This window comes from Aplidium turbinatum, chromosome 1, assembly GCF_918807975.1.
Source record: "Aplidium turbinatum chromosome 1, kaAplTurb1.1, whole genome shotgun sequence".
Classification (NCBI taxonomy): domain Eukaryota; kingdom Metazoa; phylum Chordata; class Ascidiacea; order Aplousobranchia; family Polyclinidae; genus Aplidium; species Aplidium turbinatum.
In genome coordinates, this window is record NC_137472.1 from 52,687,279 (window position 1) to 52,709,216 (window position 21,938).

At 35.9% G+C, this 21,938-nt stretch overlaps 1 long non-coding RNA gene across 1 annotated transcript; it reads left to right on the plus strand.

Annotated features, from left to right (window-relative positions):
• Nucleotides 1-280: 280 nt before the first annotated feature.
• Nucleotides 281-9,120, plus strand: LOC145769621 (uncharacterized). The gene is made up of 4 exons (XR_014289026.1): nt 281-349; nt 2,041-2,130; nt 2,522-2,651; nt 9,092-9,120. It is a non-coding gene; the product is annotated as an uncharacterized LOC145769621 (long non-coding RNA).
• The last annotated feature ends 12,818 nt before the right edge of the window (nt 9,121-21,938 follow it).

Below are 21,938 nucleotides of genomic sequence, written 5' to 3' on the forward strand. Positions count from 1 at the left end.
GGAGCAACGCATTCTGCAATGGATGCAGCGCTATATAAAAACAAGCATTGTTGTTGTTATGATTAGTCATCGACGAAATGTAGGCTTCATGATCTATTGTCTTGTACAAATGGGGTAGCGTCAATAGGCTATGTATTGCAAGAACAAAGCTAAAAAGTAACCTATTGTATTTTTGTTATTTGAACAAAGAGTCATGTTTTTCTTGTTTTGTTTAGGTCAGCAAAATAGCCCAAGTTGTGCAAACCATACCTTCAGTGATGAAAGTGGATTCCTGACATCTCCAAATTACCCTGAATCATATCCGAACAATGTCTACTGTGAATGGACCATACACGCAGCCACAACACATGTAAATATGATATTAGCCAACTTAAAATAATGACGATCAAGGAGCCAGGTTTTATATGAAGCTGACAAAAGTTATATCACTATTGTTAGTTTGTCAAAACCCCGATTAGTTAAAATGTATTGTAGATTACTTCCGGTTTCGTAGGAAATATAAAATAATGTATTGCATGTTGATCTATTTTCATTAAATTCTCCGAACAAGAAACAAGTATAAAAAGTAGTTGCTGAGCAGTTTCGACATCATGACTATATTAGGAAGTCTCTCAATCCTACTGATTGGCCACAAGCTTTTGTTAGGAACGAGCTACCAATATATGTTTTTTCTGAAAACGCAGTGCGCTAAATCATTGCACTAGTGAACCCGGAAATACTTCCACCAAAGGTTTGTCAAACTTTTTAGACAAACACGATATGTACAACCTGCTCTTGTTGGGTTTGCACACAAACGCAATTGGAACAGGTTGAACATTTCCTAACAATAATGTGATCCATCACTTTTTTCAGTAGCCTACTGGAAATATTTCTTATTCGGTCAGGTTTTCTAAATTTTGAGGATGGTCAAAAGATTGGCACAATTCTTGTTGAGATCACTGGGAATTGCTTGTAAAAAAAGGGATTTTATTCTCACATTGGTTTTGATTTTACTTGATTATCGTTCTAAAATTTTACAGCCATAACTTTTGTTTTTTAAATCCGGGAAGGAAACGGTTTTTCGATACGGCATTGATCACAAGTTTTTGCAATTCTTTCGATATTTTGGAGCCAAAAACGAATATAAACATTCTTTGTCAAGAAAATATTGTGAAACGTGAGATTAAAAACTCGGTTGAAATACTTCATGTCGAAGCAATTCTTTTTAAAGTCGAACCAAAGTATTGTGAAATATTTTTGCTTAGACCAGTCCTTTGCCGTGTCAAATTGACAGTTATAAGCTTTTCTGTAATTTGTATAAAGTTATACAGAAACTGATGAAAGTGGCAGATATGCAAAAAAATACTTTTTTTTTAATCTTTCACTTTAGCTACGATGAAACATATCGAGTAAACATCTTTTTTCTTTCTGTGTAAGAGGTTACCAGCAATCAAGATCAAAACAAAAGTATATGAATGTTTTCAAAGTTACACGAAAAATATTCTTTGGAAATAACTCATTAAAATCCCTTTTAAAGTTTGTTGTTATGAACATCTGTGCACTATCAGATACAGCAAAACTTCTCTTTAGTTAGTATTTAAAAAATCGAAAATTTCCTTGAAATGTTGGCCCAAATCTAGTGTGTCGGTCAATATTTTAACAAAATAAGTGCTTATATATCAAAAATATTAACAAATTACAATAAAAAAACAACTGCGTAAAAATTGCATCACGGTATGAAATTCTTAATTCCTGAGCCTGTAAACATGTTTTTCCACCAAATTAGAAAAATCAGAAAACAACCTTGCTGTATGTATTAAATAATTTCAAATGAACAAAGACTTCGACACTAACGAGAGAAGGGTGGCCAGTTTCTTTCTTTTGGCCTGTCTCCTCTGAAAGTTATGTCTACTCTAGGCAATTTATTGAACTATTATTTGCAAAGGTAAGCAATGTTATTTTTCACCAACCAGCTTAAGCCGGTTGCCGAACCAAGATTGCATGCCTCCATGTACAATAAAAAATATTGGTATTTCATTCTGTTTTATACCATTTATGCAGGCTTTGAGCATCCAGTTTTGGAACTTTAGCTTAGAAGGGGGGAGCCGGTGCCCATATGATTATCTACAAATATTTGATAACCATAACACGGTAAGAAAAACGATTTATAAATTATACGATTTATTGTGCGAATCAGCATCTCAACTAAAATTTGTAATTTTTAACGTACAGAGAACATATAGTTTTACAAGCTCAATTCTATCTAGACTATTTTTTAAAAATAAACCATATCTTTGGGAAATCTATGAGCTACGTGCATGCAGCAAAGTAGGCCAGGCCTAATCAGTTTTTTGTATTTCTTGAGTGAATAAGTGGTAGATTGTTAGTTTTCAAGTGAGAACCCTGACGATGACAATAAGCCAACATTTCGATGGATTATTTACGCACAAAAGCTAATAGAAAATAATACGGTATGGTATCAATATAGTGATAGCCTAATTTGTTTTGTGATTGTGTTAAATGAAATATTATTATAAAACAGGACCCAACTAAATACTGTGGAACAAATACACCTCCTGAATTCATTTCAAATGGGACAAGAGTGCGAATACTATTTAGGACCGACGGAAGCGCAGTCTCAAATGGATTCAGATTGTCGTATACAAGACAACGTAACGTTTCGCTATTTTGTGTTTAGTTACTGTATTGCAACAAAAGAATAGTTATTATTTTGTAAACGATTTTCTATCAATGAAAATTTTGTGTAGTTTTCTCACACTGATTGTTCATGTAAGCTACTTTACAATATCCACAACTATTGTCATTCATACTCTCAAAATATCTTTATTTAACTTCGATTTGTGTTTATCATCATTGTTCTTTTTGATATTAATAATATTCTTTTATCGCAGTGGTTCTCAACTTTGTTTTAGTCTGGGCGACTTTTAATAAAGTTTTAAACCAGCAGATTTACTTTAGAATAACATTTTGATGGGGGCACCAAATTTTCAACGACGTAAATATTGTTATACAGTGCCTACCATAAGTTTAAGACGACCCATAAAATTAAGGTAGATTTTGCACCATTGAATCATATTGCAGCATTTCTTTGTCCTTACCGTACTATATCATACTAGACCAGGAGCCAGGTCGATTTATTTGACTGTCTGAGTCAGTAAGGTTTGGCAAATGTTTCTATAGACTGAAATTTGACGTAGATTTCAAAATTAAACTTCTTATAGGCTATATCGCAATATCGCTATATTCGTCTGTTATGTGACTGAATGCTTATCAAGATGGTATACATCACAGGAAACAGTAAGAGGCAATAAAAGATGATTTTAATGACAGGTAAATTCTAAATTAAAGATATAAGAACAACATGACTTGATATTATGATCACAATGAACACTTTTTGTTTGATTATACGCAAAACCTGCAAAAAGTTTCAATCCCCAGGCAAAATACTTTGTCATTTTTACATACCGGTAGCCTATCTAGTACATTCAGTAACTACGAAAGGTAAGTAGAAAGTTTAGATTGTATATCTTTGATAGAACCTACTAACATAACATGTTAATGTTAGCAAAGTTCCAAGAGTTGAAGCAATTCTATCACAGACCCTTGTAGGCACCGTAGCCTCTTATACGACAGTTACTTACAAAAGACAGCTTTAAACAAAAACTGATTTAAGTTTACAAGCGATACATTTCAAAAGTTCGAAGGAATAACACAATATTCATACATAAGGTATTTCGTTGGTGCTGTAGGCTACTTAGAACTGCAACTTCTGCCAAAGCTGAACAGAAGTTAAATCAGGGACACATATTTGAATTTGGACCTACATCTCAAATAAACAATTAATCTTCATCTGAGTCTCTAGTTTCCTCTGCTTCTCTTTCACTATAACCTTCTTCATCAGAAACTTCTTCAATTTGATCGCTGAGACAATTAGGAACCATAGAACCTGTGAACCAATTCAGCATGTTCATTCCCTTTTTTCTACTCCATCTGTTACCATGTGGATCAAGCTGATGAATGTCACATTCATCTGCTGACTTCAACATGTTGGCAATGAAGTTTGCACGAAGGAAATGTTACTTGATGGTTGCTTTGCATCGAGGAATCATAGATGGATCCATTCCTTTGATATTTTGCAAAGGAGTGTTAAGGTCTTTGGATTGATACTTCACATTGAAGAGGCTGAAGCGAGCAATGTTAACATATTCTTTAACCTTGTTTTGTCCATACAAAACATACACAAACTCTTCCAGCACAAGGTAGGTGTCTTCAGCCATTGTTGAAGAACCAAGTTCTCCAAACGGTTTTTGAAACCTGGTAATGCTTCACAAAGTTCTTTTCCCAAAGTGTCTGCCAGCAACGTTACGTCAATGTACCTGCGACTGTTGTTGTTTGAATTTCTTACGTCCATTGTATACTGTGAGGGAATTGTTACAACTGGCATGATACAAGAGAGTCACCAGCACATCAGTGTCATTTACTCTTACAGTGATGATGTGGTTGTGGTTGAGGATGTGAATATGCTTCACATGCTGCATCATCCTTGTATCAGCTTCGATGTGGAAACTCACAAGTGGCTTGTACTCTTTCCTTGTCATGTGCCCATCCTCAACAGAATACACGAAGCACTTGTCATCAACAGCATAGAATAGTTTCTTATTGCCCAGCAGCCTACATCACAATACTGATTATCACACCATTGCTGTTGAGCAAGGAAGCGAAGAAGGGATCATAGGCTGAGAGAAAGTTTATGTATTTTTCATGACTCTCAGTTTCGTTCATCAGGCCAGGTGAAGGGTTGTTGAGAAGTAGCTAAAGAAGTGTCATCACAGGAACAATGGATATGTCAGCTTGAGGAGGAAAAAGTTCCAAATGCTTTGTTCTGAAAGCGACTGCAAGGAGGGGATGAAGTCTCTTTGCTCGATTGTAAAATGTTTCTTTCAAAAGACCATTTAGTGAGCTTAATGCAAGTACTCCGCTTTCCACTAGAATGTGGTCACCACCCGAACCAGAAAAGATATATCTTAAATAGGCTACTTGAAATATGCTAACTTGATGCGGAAGGCTCCGAACATACAAATAGTCTGTCAAACATTGGTGATAGAAATGACTGAATCTGTAATGCAGGCTTTGCAATTCCTAAGTCATTGGTCACAGAAATGTATGAATCATAGCATGCATCCTCAACTTGAATTGCAGTATTCACAACATCAAACCTTGTTAGTGGCTTTCCAGCTGGCTCCATGAATGTCAGTGTTTGACTTGGCAAGTCATCTTTAGTAGGCTAACCAGAAAATTCCACCCTTACCACATTGGAGTATTGTCAACAAAGCTACAAGATATCATCTACGCATTGTCTCTTCTTTCAAACTGCTTAAGGCAAGATGGCACCACAGTCTCGTGAAAGTGAAACTTCACGAGACTGTGAATTCAGTGAAAATAAAGTCGAGGTTACGTTCGGACCACATGGGCATGAATATTTAATATTCATATCATAAACTTCATATTAAATCTCCAGACAACCGTTTCGATTTTTCAGGTCTCATCAGTGGAGCTGCGCGTAGTCTATCAGGTTGTGGTATATTTTCAATCACATGTGCTCGCAACCATCGACCATGAGCTATGCACTATGTCGAGCGGCAGTGGCCATGTCTCCAGATAGATTAACACAAAACTAATTCAAGTTAGAATTTAATTTCGAAGATTAGTGAAGTTTCACTGCGTGTTAATCATGTCACAATGAAATAAGCACTTTCTTGCACATAAACACTTTTTTTTCATTTTTTCTTGATAAGAGTAGGCTATAACAACAGGTCTTTACTGAAAAAACGATCAGGCTAGTGCAAGTAATAAGTTTATTTTCAAAATCTACACAAAATTTCAGTTTAGAAACACTTGTCAAACCTTACTGACCCAGACATTCAAATAAATTGACCTGGCTCCTGCTCTATACTTGTTGTTTTCATTTCTGACATTCATTAGGCAAAATAGGCATATTGTTTCACTGTTTTTAACACATAAGACAATTTTTGTTTTATCGACTTTTACGTAATTTGGGGATAGTGAAAATGGGGCACAAAAAGTCCTTGAGTGAACTTTAAAAAGCTCAAATTGTCACCCTACATGGTGAACGATTATCAAAACGGCAGATATTTATCGCAAGGTCAGCAGGACAGCAGGTCATCAGAAAGTTAAAAAATGTCAACTGCACTGCTCGTATAACGACTTGAAAAAAATGGAAGACCCAAAAAACCACCATCGAGATAACCGCCTAATGAATCCGATAGTCACCAATAAGTTATATCAAGAAATTTTGAGTTGTGTTGATGCTTATAGGCATATGACTGTTTTAAGGCGACTTTCCAATGAGTTTAGCTTAAGATGCTACTAGCCAAAATATTGACGTAGCTTGGAAAAAAAAATTTTAGGGACAAAAGCAACTGTTTGAGATCAAATATTTTAATATTTGAAATAAAGAGTTTGAAAAATAGAGCTAGTGAATGCAGCCAAACATTTATGAATCGTCATTCCACATGTAATGCAATGTAGCAGTCGAGGTTCGAAAGGGAAAAATATTTAAGAAGGTTATCTGGGAGACTTGCCCCTCAAAAGTTTTTGACAACTTTTTGTTTTTACTGGGTTACTTTTGTGTGTTTTGTAGCCCAATAATGTTTTCTTGTTTAAAAGTTACAGTTTATATTTGATCATGATTAGCAAATCGAAACTAGATTTAAGCTGAGCAGAAAATGATAAAAGCCTTGGCCTAACTCTAAAGTCCACTCAGAACTCTAAAAACAAAGTTAAGTTTAAAATTATTTTTGTCATAACAACAGAAAGTTTGATCATTTGTTGTTGATAATGTTTAGAGAAGCCTCAGTGTCAATAAGAGGAAAATAGATAAACTACAGTTTGAATAGAGGGAGAATTTACACATACGACATGCCTGTTTATATTTGTACGAGAAATTTATTAAGAAAAGAACAATTATTTCAACCATAATTGAAAAAATTACAATTGTAATTAGAATTGAATGTAATTAAATGCATATTTCCATGTAATTGTAATTTTGTTGTCGTGTAATTATAATTTGAAAAAATTTTGATTCAAATTACAATTACATTTGGAAAGGTGCGTGCATGATATCAGTAGGCTATTTTTGTTGAGCCGGTAGTTGAGGTTCAATAGAGACTTTTACATTACAACATAATATTTATCAAAAGCAAATCTTCTTGTTTTTGATAAAATCAAACTGTAAAAAAATCATCGGTGAACATAAATATTGAAACATTTAACTTGTGTAATTGAAACGTGGAATTTATTAAATTGGGAAATAATTGTAATTTCAAAACGTTAGAAAAATGTGATTATAATTGTAATGTAAAAAAAAAAATTGTTGGTGTACTTGTAATATAATTAAACTGAAATTGTGTGAATGATCCAACTTCGATTTTTATTGATCTTTTTCCGAATGGTTTTACAATGCAGTGAGAACAATTTTAGTTTGTGCTTTTGTGATTTTTACGTAGCAGTAAAGCGAGGAGAATGTTTTTCATAGTTTGTTGCGGTATAATTCGAGAATCCGTCCACCCTGGAAAATTGTACCTATTTTCCTTACAACCTATGCTTCATCTTATAACTTTATAAACATGGAAAAAGTTCATTTAATGTATTTGAGTGAGTTTTGTTACAATTTTTTTTTCAGTTTTTCAAGGGTACATGACCAAATTCTTAGTTTTTAAATCTTCTGCTGATTCAATAAAAGGGTTATTCAATGAGTAAGATAAGTGAGCATAACAATTTTGCAAACGCGAAAAAAAGTGCATGTTTTTTGTCTTTTGTCGAAGGGCATTTTTGCCCTCACTTTTGTCACGTTCCCTCATCCATCCCTTGGACCTCTGCAGTGCACAGATTTTCATTGATGCTTTTATAACCTATTATTCCTTTTTTTTCATAACCTTTTGGTACTGATCTAATTCCTGCTTCGCACTGAGCAATGGAATGGATTCGGGTAATAGTATACTCAAATGCGCCTCCATACCGCTACATTGACACAGTCTGCTTTGTAAAGCGCTGAGGAGCAACGCATTCTGCAATGGATGCAGCGCCATATAAAAGCAAGCATTGTTGTTATGCTTAGTCATCGACGAAATGTAGGCTTAATGATCCGTTGTCTTGTACAAATGGGGTAGCGTCAATAAGCTATAGGGGAAGATGGGGCAGGACGGGACACTTAACTTTAATCGATGTTTTGCAGAATTCCTTTTTATCAATATCGTTAACTTTGGTATCATGTTATTTCTATTGCACACCACTACCAACCAGCAAGATACAAAGACTCAGTTAGTATCGCATGACCTATAATTAACAAAAACAAAAAAAATTAATTTGTCCCATCTTGCCCCACACCTGGGGCAGGACGGGACGCGTATTGTTCATATGAGGAATCACCTGTAAAACCACAAATCTACTGATAATATCTTGTAGTTTCAAAAATGACTTGCATTTACAGCACACGTAATTACATCAGGGCAAAATGACAGACTACTTTTCCCATAAAAATCACATACAACATTGCCACGCCCATTATAAGCAGAACAGATGTCCCATCCTGCCCCAAGCAGCTCTGTCCCGTTTTGCCCCAATGACTGACATTTTGAAATTTTCTGTTTGTTTGTTATATATGCAACTCACTTCTAAAAAGTCAGATGCCCCAAAAAGCACTTTTATTACTGTATCTCCAGACCACGTATCATCTTCCAAATTTTTCTGAAATCATGCTAAAATGTGAAAAGTTTTGATAAGATTTCTTATAGCAACTAGCCTCTAATCAGTTATCTTGTTGCCACGACCACGTTTTTTCTCTGAACATCTTTTTTTTTTACAAGTCATCGAGAATCATGGTGTCCTTTAACATCTAAATGGGTAGAGGACGCTAAAGCTAATACTTTTAAAAATATCCACGGTGTCCCGTCCTGCCCCACGTCCCATCTTGCCCCACTTTCCCCTATGTATTGCAAGAAAAAAGCTAAAAAGTAACCTATTGTATTTTTGTTATTTGAACAAAGAGTCATGTTTTTCTTGTTTTGTTTAGGTCAGCTAAATAGCCCAAGTTGTGCAAACCATACCTTCAATGATGAAAGTGGATTCCTGACATCTCCAAATTACCCTGAATCATATCCGAACAATGTCTACTGTGAATGGACTATACACGCAGCCACAGCACATGTAAATATGATATTAACCGACTTAAAATAATGACGATCAAGGAGCCAGGTTTTATATGAAGCTGACAAAATGTTATATCACTATTGTTAGTTTGTCAAAACCCCGATTAGTTAAAATGTATTGTAGATTACTTCCGGTTTCGTAGGAAATATAAAATAATGTAATGCTGGTTGTTGTATTTTCATTAAATTCTCCGAACAAGAAACAAGTATAAAAAGTAGTTGCTGAGCAGTTTCGACATCATGACTATATTGGGAAGTCTCTTAATCCTACTGATTGGCCACAAGCTTTTGTTAGGAACGAGCTACCAATATATGTTTTTTCTGAAAACGCAGTGCGCTAAATCATTGCACTAGTGAACCCGGAAATACTTCCACCAAAGGTTTGTCAAACTTTTTAGACAAACACGATATGTGCAACCTGCTCTTGTTAGGTTTGCGCACATGCGCAATTGGAACAGGTTGAACATTTCCTAACAATAATGTGATCCATCACTTTTTTCAGTAGCCTACTGGAAATATTTCTTCTTCGGTCAGGTTTTCTAAATTTTGAGGATGGTCAAAAGATTGGCACAATTCTAGTTGAGATCACTAGGAATTGCTTGTAAAAAAAGGGATTTTTATTCTCACATTGGTTTGGATTTTACTTGACTATCGTTTTAAAATTTTACAGCCATAACTTTTGTTTTTTAAATCCGGGAAGGAAACGGTTTTTCGATACGGCATTGATCACAAGTTTTTGCAATTCTTTCGATATTTTGGAGCCAAAAACAAATACAAACATTCTTTGTCAAGAAAATATTGTGAAACGTGAGATTGAAAACTCGGTTGAAATACTTCATGTCGAAGCAATTCTTTTCAAAGTCGAACCAAAGTGTTGTGAAATATTTTTGCTTAGACCAGCCCTTTGCCGTGTCAAATTGACAGTTATAAGCTTTTCTGTAATTTGAATAAAGTTATACAGAAACTGATGAAAGTGGCAGATATGCAAAAAAATACTTTTTTTTTAATCTTTCACTTTAGCTACGATGAAACATATCGAGTAAACACCTTTTTTCTTTCTGTGTAAGAGGTTACCAGCAATCAAGATCAAAACAAAAGTATACGAATGTTTTCAAAGTTACACGAAAAATATTCTTTGGAAATAACTCATTAAAATCCCTTTTAAAGTTTGTTGTTATTTGTTTGTTTGTTTATCTTTATCCTGCATTGCGGGAAAGCGGACTTGAGCGCTATGCATCGGTGTACGCCTTCCGACATACACCTGACCCACGCTGCAGCCGACAGCAATGTCTGTTTCCGGTTGTCTACTTTACGTATGACTTAAATTTGGCACTACCCATTACTCGAAATCGATCACTAGGTAGAGGCAATTATCGTAAAGTTTCTTGCCCAGAGAAACAACAGCAAGTGTGGGTGGCTGGAGTCGAACATGCAGGCTCTCGACTGCGAGCCCAACGCGCTAACCACTCGGCCATGGCTGCCATGGTTATGAACATCTGTGCACTATCAGATACAGCAAAACTTCTCTTTAGTTAGTATTTAAAAAATCGAAAATTTCCTTGAAATGTTGGCCCAAATCTAGTGTGTCGGTCAATATTTTAACAAAATAAGTGCTTTTTTATCAAAAATATTAACAAATTACAATAAAAAAACAACTGCGTAAAAATTGCATCACGGTATGAAATTCTTATTTCCTGAGCCTGTAAACATGTTTTTTCACCAAATTAAAAAAATCAGAAAACAACCATGCTGTATGTATTAAATAATTTCAAATGAACAAAGACTTCGACACTAACGAGAGAAGGGTGGCCGGTTTCTTTCTTTTGGCCTGTCTCCTCTGAAAGTTATGTCTACTCTAGGCAATTTATTGAACTATTATTTGCAAAGGTAAGCAATGTTATTTTTCAACAACCAGCTTAAGCCGGTTGCCGAACCAAGATTGCATGCCTCCATGTACAATAAAAAATATTGGTATCTCATTCTGTTTTATTCCATTTCTGCAGGCTTTGAGCATCCAGTTTTGGAACTTTAGCTTAGAAGGGGGGAGCCGGTGCCCATATGATTATCTACAAATATTTGATAACCATAACACGGTAAGAAAAACGATTTATAAATTATACGATTTATTGTGCGAATCAGCATCTCAACTAAAATTTGTAATTTTTAACGTACAGAGAACATATAGTTTTACAAGCTCAATTCTATCTAGAATATTTTTTAAAAATAAACCATATCTTTGGGAAATCTATGAGCTACGTGCATGCAGCAAAGTAGGCCAGGCCTAATCAGTTTTTTGTATTTCTTGAGTGAATAAGTGGTAGATCGTTACTTTTCAAGTGAGAACCCTGACGATGACAATAAGCCAACATTTCGATGGATTATTTACGCACAAAAGCTAATAGAAAATAATACGGTATGGTATCAATATAGTGATAGCCTAATTTGTTTTGTGATTGTTTTAAATGAAATATTATTATAAAACAGATCCCAACTAAATACTGTGGAACAAATACACCTCCTGAAATCATTTTAAGTACGAAAGGAGTGCGAATAATATTTAGGACCGACGGAAGCGCAGTCTCAAATGGATTCAGATTGTCGTATACAAGACAACGTAATGTTTTGCTATTTTCTGTTTGGTTACAGTATTGCAACAAAAGAATAGTTATTATTTTGTAAACGATTTTTTATCAATGAATATTTTGTGTAGTTTATTCACACTGATTGTGTATGTAAGCTACTTTGCAATACCCACAACTATTGTCATTCATACTCTCAAAATATCTTATTTTAATTTCGATTTGTGTTTATCATTTAACATCGTTTGCCTTAGAAATATACACGATGTTAACTTAACTAACAAAGTCATGATATCAATTTTTACGTTGAACTTTGCTGTCTTCAATGCTACCTGACTTATCTGTTTAGCGCGGCACGACAGTATTTGTGGTTCAAACCGTTATTCGTCTTCGGGATACTTGGCGTCCCCTAACTTTCCTCGAAGCTATCCAAACGATGTTGTCTGTACTTGGATGATTGATGCAACCACAGGAAATGTAAGTGCAGCAGACTGTAAGTTTAACTCCTCCTACCATTGGTTTGCTATTTTTACATAGAATAGTTTACAAAAAATTGTGTTTGCTAATAGCTTTTTTTTTTATTTCCGACTCAATTAAAATTAAATTTCAAACTCAAGTAAGCAAATGTCATGTAGGCTACAAACGTTTTCCCCTTCTGAAAAAACAACGGTTATTAGTTTTACGAAATAACCCCCCTCTTATTGGACCAATAAATATTTCAACAATGGGAAATTTCACTGTCAATCTCGGTAACCGGTCCTGCGTCAAACGCCTTTACAAGTATGTGAAACTACCAGGAATAACCTATCAAGGCTTTGTCAGTCCGAGGATAAAGATTCAAAACCAACCAACCCCTTTAAAAATTCCCGTACGCCATTGCTGCTGTGTCTGTGAATTCCTAAAAAACAAGAAAAAAGTAATCGCAGCTCTATTTTCAAAATCACGGCTTATACTACAAACATCCTTTCGTCTAGAATAGATAGGCTACAACATACAACCTGAAATATTGCATGTTTTGAAATTCTTGAATACTAGTTTACATCTATCTGTCAAAAACAATTTTATAATGCTAAGACATTGCGTCAACATTCGAATAATCTATTTATGAACTGTGCTACTTAAGTGACCCGTGACCGTGATCCCTACCTCTTCCTCCTTGATATTTCATAATTCAGAAAGTTTTCAACCCAAAGTAATAAAACTTTTTTAAATATTAATAAAAAGAATTCCTGCAATTTCAAAATGATTAAGGAGTATTGTGCCCCCTCTTGTCTCCTAAACGTTATTGTCACTAGTGATATCTATTCTAAACAGTTATGAACCTATTTTTTTAAATGTGATAAAACATCTGCTGATTATATTAGTTTTTGATACAGTTGATCACTGCAGGTACTGAACATACAATTTCAAGAGTTTCGACTTCAGGGTCCAAGCTTTGACTGCAACGATTACGTGGAATTGGTAGATGAGGATTCACAGGTAATGTGGGTGGTAAACAGAGATCTTCTGTCGTGTTGTGTTTCTTGTTTTAGTATAGGAGCTTGATGCGGTCCTACTGTCCTCATCTCACAGCCAAACCAAGGAGTAACTACATAAATTGGCATTGTCCGATTCATCATCATGTCATTCATGTGCCGTCTCCGAGCCGAAAGTTGGCTGTTAATTGATTCCACACGTCACGTTTTTCCACTATTCTTTTTGCTTCTCCAATGCTTGACAAGTCAGCCCTCTGTTTTACATCATCCATTCAACAAAATAAGCGCTATAGCTTCTATTTACTGGCTGCTTTGGTGAGAATAGCAGGATCGCATAGACACGCCCTAAATACTTTCCATGCAACCCAAAATGACGTCAATTAGTTTTGCAAGATTTTTTTACCCTTTTGATGATTTGTGTACATAATAAACCTAAAAAGGAATTTAACTAAACTTTTTTTTAAATCGGTAAGTCTCTCCAACGAGATATGTGTTATATCTCGTTGGTCTCTCAACCTATTGTTGTTCAGTGGTAACTTTTTTAAGCTAAATTTGTTTCGCCGCTAAGCTATATCATGGCTAGGCGACAATAATTCCATTTTTTGATGCATTAGGAATTGCAGATACAGTACTTCTGAAGGTTAGACTGTAACAATATTATATCTGCTAGGTTATATTTAAGGGAAGACTTATTGTTATTCCACTCGAGTTTCAGTTTACTTTGTGTTATATGATGTACAGTATTTATAATTTCAGAAAACAAATTTTAACTTTTTTAATTAAAAAAAACAATAAAAAATTGTTTTTACTGTCCACAACAATAAAAATTTAAAAATATTTGAAAGTTTTGAAGTATTTAGTTGTAGCTCAACGTTTTCTGTCTTCCTTTCAAAAACGATTTCTTTTCGTTATGATTTTGACATAGAACCAAGCTAAATATTCAATTTTTATTTTGTAGAATACAGTAGATAGTCAATTTTGTAGGGTAATAGTAATGCAAAGTTGTTTTGAATGTTTTAAAAAACTATTATTGATGCAATCTTTTCTTTATGTTTGGGCATCTGACTTTTTTTGACTAACGTGCTGGTTATTGATTTAGAAACAAATTTGTTGTAAACTTAGTTATAGTTATGGTTCGTCTTGTCATAGCAAAGAGGCAGAAGGATGGAATTCAGCAGATAAATCTCCAATTTTGCAATACTGATTAGTAATTAACATTTGCAAGCAAAATTCCTCCCATTTTCACGTTGCATTTGAGAATGGATTTTTGCTCTATTACCACTCAAATTTTGTTTAGACTGGTTGATATACTGCGTATTAGGCTATCATAGCACAAAACTCTGGGCAGGAGGGAAAGTGTATATGAAAATTTGTTTTGTTTAAGCCAGTAGTTCTCAACCTTTTTTGTCCCAGGCCCATCTTTTGTCTTAAAACAAAATAGGCGTAGCAGAACTCCTACATGTCTTAAAAGCATTTGTTTTCGTTAAATCACTGAAATGCTTAGGCCTACTATGTGATATGCATCATACTGTAAATGCACAAAGTTTGCTTGAAATTTATTGCTGTAAACCTACCCTACTCAATGATATTGTTAATGGGAGCTCTGTGCTTGATGCAGGTTACATATCTGTTTTATTCAAGCTTCCAGTTTAGTCTGTTTCATTCTTAAATCAATACGTTTGGTGATTTTTTTCTTCTTTTTAGCATGCAACAAATCCGCAATAATACTAAACCCACACTCGACTACATAAGATGGCGGAAAACCTATCAGGTTTTGATTTGCCAAAGTACTTGAGTACTTGCGCTAAAGTTTTTTTTTTTTCGCTAAAGTTTCAGAGATTAAGTTAGCACTATAGCAGCCAGAAAAAAGATGCGAAAAAAACTCTGATAAAAAGCGCAGCAGTTTTTTCCTTTCAAGAACGTAGATACAAATGTTCAACATTCACCTACCAACGAATTTGATAGCAAACAAGCACATTAGTATTTTGTATTTCTAGTCAATTTAAAATGATATGTCTTAAACTTCCAGGCCTAAAAAAAAAAATTCTGCCATGCTCTACAGGTTGGGCGCACGCCCCACGTTGAAAGCCACTGATTTAAGCCCTTCCTCATAGCGTTATCTTACACCAAGACAACATTCATTTAACAAAATTTATTATAAAACTGCTATGTTTAAACACACCATTTAATATTTCAGGAAAGATTTAAATACTGTGCCAGCGATACCCCACCACGGTTTGTGTCCAGTGGAAGAAGAGCAAAAATAATTTTTAACTCTGGTGATGCTTTTCGCTTCAAAGGCTTCCGACTTCGATTTACAAGTGAACCTCCAGGTGAAAAATGTTAAAATAAATTTCTTTTCGATATGTGTGGTATAATTTTTAAAGGCTGATGAATTTCAGATTAGGCCTACAACAGTTTGTGATGATTAGTGTTGGAGTTTTGAGCGAGATTTCCAATAGCTTGAGCATGTCAAAAATCCACAAGAGTAAATTTTCGTCCTAGACTTTGCATTCAGTTTGGTCTGCAAAAGCACTATCAATTTAAACTTTAAAGAAACAAATTAGAGTTGTACATTGTGCAAATGATTTAGTTAAAAACCATGCGCTTTTTATTGTTTGTAATGTTTAAAACGTTTAATCACATGGATGCTACGCAGATGTCTTAAATGTAGTATGCTACTATAGTGTTACGAGACCAAATGATGAGTGCTTCTGCTGAGCTGATCAGTTTTTGATTCAGCGCTCAGAACTTAGTTAAAAGCAATTGTTACATCAAAGCAAACGAAAATTGTATTCTCTTGTGATATCAGGCCCGTAGCCAGCCGGGGGCCAGGGGGGCGAAAACAAATTTGCCCTCCCTGGCAAAATCCCAACATTCTCGAGCAGCAGCTACAATTATAATGATTATTATAAATTATAATGATTAGCAGATATTGTTACATTTGGATCTAGCACTGTCGTTTGTGAGTGTGGATTCTCAGTGTTAACAAGGGTTGACGCTCACACTAGACGTCCGGAGCATGTTACAACCAACACAAGCGAACTTGGTGCTTATGGCCTTTGAACATTCTGTATCGAAATCTATCGATTTAGACTTGTTTGTGAGACGGTTTGCATTCAAACATCCGCGACTGCAATTGCAATAGACTAGCTCACGCCGTGGCGTAGCCAAGGGAGGGGGGGAGGTTTGGGGGTTACAACGCCTCCCTTTGGCACGCGTGTGACGTCACGATATTGAAAATGATGCTTTCAGTCTCTATGTCTGTAAAACAAAGTTTGCCTAATTTTAAACAAAACTGCACTAAAAGAGCGAGTTTTGCCAATACCAAATATTCAAATAACTCAGCCAGGAATTATCAACAAGAAAACGCAGAGACTTAGCTTTATTACCGAAAAATGCCCAAGAAAGCATGATCTTATCCTTTTGCTATGCCACCGGACAGCACCATTTTAAAGTAATATTAATACCCAAATTTTTGTTGAAAATGCTCTCAGAATGCACCAAATTCAAAGTAATTTAAAAAAATTTTTTGGGCCCCCCAGACCCCCCGTCGCTGGGTTTCACCTTTGGCGAACACCACGTTGGGCTTCGCCCGCGTGGTGTTCAATCCTCGGCACTAGCTTCTTCGAGCCAGTTAACTTTTTGCTCATAACAAGTACCACTATTTATACAACAAGTCAACAATTGCTGTGTTATGTTAGTCATTGTGATATGGTTGCAGTGATTTAACTAGCAGCTAAAATAAGAGACCAGTGTTGGTCTTAACACTAATCTAATATATTGCAATTTTTGTGGATACTGGAATTTAAGAGGTTAAAATGCCAAAATCATTTAAATTTTTTCGGCCCCCCCCCCCCTAAAAAAAAGTTGGCACCTCCTTGCTCTGCGGTCTGGCTACGGCCCTGTGTGATATTCTTCAGAAACCTGTCCTTCGGCTACTGTGCACGACGGGAGAAGCGTGTGTTCGAATGGACGTAACGTGCACTCCTTGTGCTCCCATAGCTGTTACAATGGTTTTCGAAGGATCGGTTCTAGGTCATCAAGATGTATAGTAGGGAGAACAAAATATCGGAATTTTTGGTCTCCATCTTTACCAAGTTGCACAGGTCAGTGGTAACCGATAAAATGTTTTAAATTGTGGGTCCTGTGCTTTTTTAGCGGTAGGATGGCGCAGCAATTAAGCGCTCGCTTTCCAATCATGCAATCCTGGTTCGACTCTCGGCTTAAACTGGTGTTAAAAACACTGCTCACATTTACCCAGGGTGTAATAAAGTGAGTAGGCGTAGCTTTTGAAGAAAAGGCGGCCGAGAGAAAGAAACTGGCCACCTTACCTTTGTTAGTGCCACAGGTTAGGGGTCGGCAACCTTTTTTTAACAAAAGAGCCAATCTGCTCTATGTGTCATCAGATATGATCAGCAAAGAGCCACAAGACGTAACGTAACCTACGTATTTCGTAATATTTATGTAAATATAGATCAGAGCACAGTTTCTCTGCTACATCAGCATCTGAAGGATGCTTTTATATTCCATAAACTAGTTTGTGACATTGTATTGTAAATATTGTAAGGCTTTCAACAGCAACAATCACAGTTACGTACAAGCACACTTGCAATGTTTATAATGAAATATCACAAACCAATCAATAATAATATTAGAGGAAGAAGAAGAAAATACCAACTTCAAGATAGATTGTAGTATTTCAAGAAAAAATGTACATATATCAAAACGCGCTGTCGTTATTTCTAAGAATAAGTAAACTAAGAAACTCTGATCATCATCTACTATAAATATTTAACTACACTTTTACGTCAAAATTGCGAATTGTTAGTGCTACTCGCAGTATTATACCCAAGATATAATAAGTCAGATAGGTAAAAGTAAAAAAAAAGGTAAAGGTGAGTCCCATACTTTACCCAAGCATCAGGGGATGAGAAGATAAGGTTCTCAATATACTAAGCCATCGGCACTAATGAGAGTAGGGAGGGCTGTTCTTTTTCCTCGGCCACCTTTCTTTCACCAACTATGCCCACCCAATTTATTATACCCTGGGTAGAGGTGAGCGTTTTTTTCAACAACAGGTTGAAGCTGGGAGTCGAACCAAGGTTACATGATTGGTAAGCGAGCGCCTTATCCACGGCGCCACCCTATACCTTAATAATCCACCTATTGCCCGGATAAGTGTGTCAGACAAAACGAAATTTTATGAATTTAAGTATTTGGAGAATGTTATGCAAAGAAGCACATAATATGTTTTGTCATGACAACTTACTTCAAAAAAAAAATAAAAAGAAGGGTTGGCAAAAGTAAAATATAATTCACCAAAACTACAAACTGTTTTATAGCAACTTGTCCAGCCATTTCACTACCAAATGGAAGAAGTTTCTGCACTGACTCAAGAAACGTTGGCTCAACTTGCTCACATCATTGCAATCAAGGATTATTTGAGTTGGTTGGAAGCGCCACAACGAGCTGTTTTCACAGAGGGAGAAGTGGAGCAGTATGGTACTCGTCAATTCCAAAGTGCCAAGGTATAAGTGACTTACCACCATAATATACGTAGCCTACTATAGAAATATAGTTTCAATGAAAGTTAGAGAAAAGTTTTTTAATTACTGAGGTGACTTCACTCTACCTATATCTGCTAAATATGCGGAGAGTTGGTTACAGCATTAAAAATGCAGGATGCTGGCTATAGTAAAGTTACATGAAATTGAACCAGAGAAAATGTGCGTATTCTGTGTCTGTGCATAACTGCATAAACGTACAGAATAGAATGAAGAATTTTCAAGCATGCTCGCACCATCAAACCTTTTTTGCGAATGGAGTGATAGCAGTCACATTATTCCATCCAGTCGATGTAGCCATTGGGCTGCGTTTAATGCCAGATCATCGATGAAGCTGAACAAGCTGAAGGTTTACACCCAGGAAAAAATCGGCTCACCAGAAATAAGAAATTTGCATAGATGGTACTAAAGCTTTGTGAAAACTAACTGCTGGTTCGAATTCACTAAACAGAGATAACTGTCAGTGTCATATACTGTTTGTTCAAGAGAGCATTAGGCTACCTTACCTTGTCTTGCGCAGAAGTTGAACTGAGATTGGAACCAAGAAACGGAATAGAACTTGAACCAATTAGGCCATATCAAATCCTGATCAAACTTGTGGCTATTCACATTATAACGGCCGAATAGTTGGGAGAGGTTGTTGAAATAAATTTAATACCCCCATTGCGAGCCAAAATAGATCTTAGAAGTTTTTACGCTCGTAAATAAGGGCCAACATATTAATTAAACTTTATACATCCAATACCCATAATTCGGCATTGGCTGTGTTGCTATTAAGTGTTGTAACTAAGATTTGCATTTTAATCGAGGTTGGTAGATAGGAAAGTGATGGATGATGAACGGTTTGGGAATATGATCCACATACATAAGATGACAATTTGGCAAGCTCTCATTAAAGCGTGTTGTTTAATAAAACGTTCCACTCCATTACAAAAGTCGTTGAGCTTCACCCAACTTTTCAGGGTAGTTTTGATCTTGATGGAGTAAACATGTTTGGGGGTACTGTCACTTGTTCGCGTCTTGTAGTTTATCTCAACGTGCAATTCAGGCTTTTTGGAAGGTAAAGTTAGAGTCACAAAGGTTTGTAGATGGAGAGAAGTCCGTAGCCAAAATTTGAGGTGTTGTACAGCTGTGTCCTGAAAGCGGTGCCTTGCAAACCAACTCATTTAAGGAATGGCCTTCATCCAGTACAGCTCGCTGCGTTAGCTGGTGTACCATTGTCTCTCTACAAGTTGGCAAATACTCACATTTTTAGATGTTTCGAAAGTAGGGTTAGATTGGTTGTAAGTGCTTTTCCACTCCATACCATCGCTCTTTGGAGTACAGTGGTGCTAAATTCTCAGTATAAGTTTGGCCTAACTTTGTTTGAGGGACGTCGCTCATGTAGGTGTTCAAAAGCATTGGTGAAAAACACTACTTCTGAGGTACTACTTCCCAGACAATGGGGCGACTACATTGTATAATGTACAACAGGCTTGTTTTCGTGACACAACATACCTTATGTTTACCAGGGATTTGTCGTTGAAGCTTAAGCTTTACACGTTTGTGTCACATTGTGTCGCAAGCAGCAATGAGATCAAACAAAACCATTCTTGGCCTGCTGCGCTTCTCAAAGTTGCCCTTGATGTCATTAGTTAGTTGATTAGATAATACTTGGTGAGTCGGAATCCAGCTTGCTCTTCAGACAGCTGGGGACCAACTACAGGGCTGAAGGGCAAAAAGAAACCTCGGAATAGACAAAAGGAAGTCAATCAAAGGACTAAAACTAACTTTACACAATTTGTACTTCTAATAACAAAATATTAAACCAAGTAACCGGTAAAATGAGATTATATTTAAATCCATTATTAAAATGTTGCACATTGTAATAGCCTACTGACTATGCATATCGTATATACTTTTTTTTATAGCCAAATGTGGTCCTATCTCGATATCTTACGGTCGTACCAGTTGTTCTAACGAATCAAGTATTAATTCTACTTGCACATTGTTTTGCAATGATGGGTTTGATTTGGTCGGGAGAAATTTTCGGACTTGCATGGAAAATGGATCTTCATCAGCAATTTGGAGTTCACCAACACCATATTGTGTTCGTAAGTGACCAAGTTTATGATTACCTACTGTCAGTAAGCCCAAAAACTTTAACCCTAGAAGGCCCAAGTGCACCAACTGACGCATTATCTTTCATTCCTAAATGCTTACGATTCGCATTTAGGAAAACTCTACAGCTCCATATTTCCTGAGTTCTATTGTTTTCTCTTTGGCGGCTTGCTTTATTGTTACTGACTTCATGGATCTTGCTTGAAAATGTATCCTGTTACTTTCAGCGTTTTGCTCGCCAATTTCTCTGCTCAACGGGACAATCAACTGCACCAATGGAAGGCGCATTGGATCAACCTGCTCGTTTTCTTGTGATGAGGATTTTCAACTACAAGGGCAACAGTCCTCGACATGTTTGAAAATACTACGAAGACAATCTGCTTGGAATCTACAAATACCGCACTGTGAAGGTGAAAAAAGTTGATTTTATTTTCCTTCTTTGCAGCAATTGCAGTCAATTCAAGTATTTTTTTTGATGTTAGGTAGTTTATGACTGCGGTATGACTTTCAATAACAACAAAATCATCTACGGTGTGACAAACATTAAAATCCCGAGTAATTGAGTAGGAAAGAGAGAAATATAACCCGATGCCGAACGTGGATTGGATAGCCCGATGGAATTAACAACCACCCACTTCTAAATAATCCCTTCAGAGCACAATCGGTTTATTTACCTATGATTACCCTAAGTGTCCATCGCTTTTCTGACAACATACAGTGCAACGCTAAAGAAAGTTGATAGCTTAAATTTTTAGGCAAATTACTGTATATAATTGAGTGATTTTAATTCCTAAAAGAATCTATTTGCAAATGCCTCGCTTCATAGAATTAATGAAACATAACCTACCATTTACCGTAAACTGTGATGCCTAGCTTTAGAAGTAAAATAATCTGATTCAGTTTTACAACTTACCTGAAATATGGTCTACTGAACCCATCGGTTTTCTTGCAAAGTAAAAACAAATTTTAAATTTAGCATTAAGTATTTCA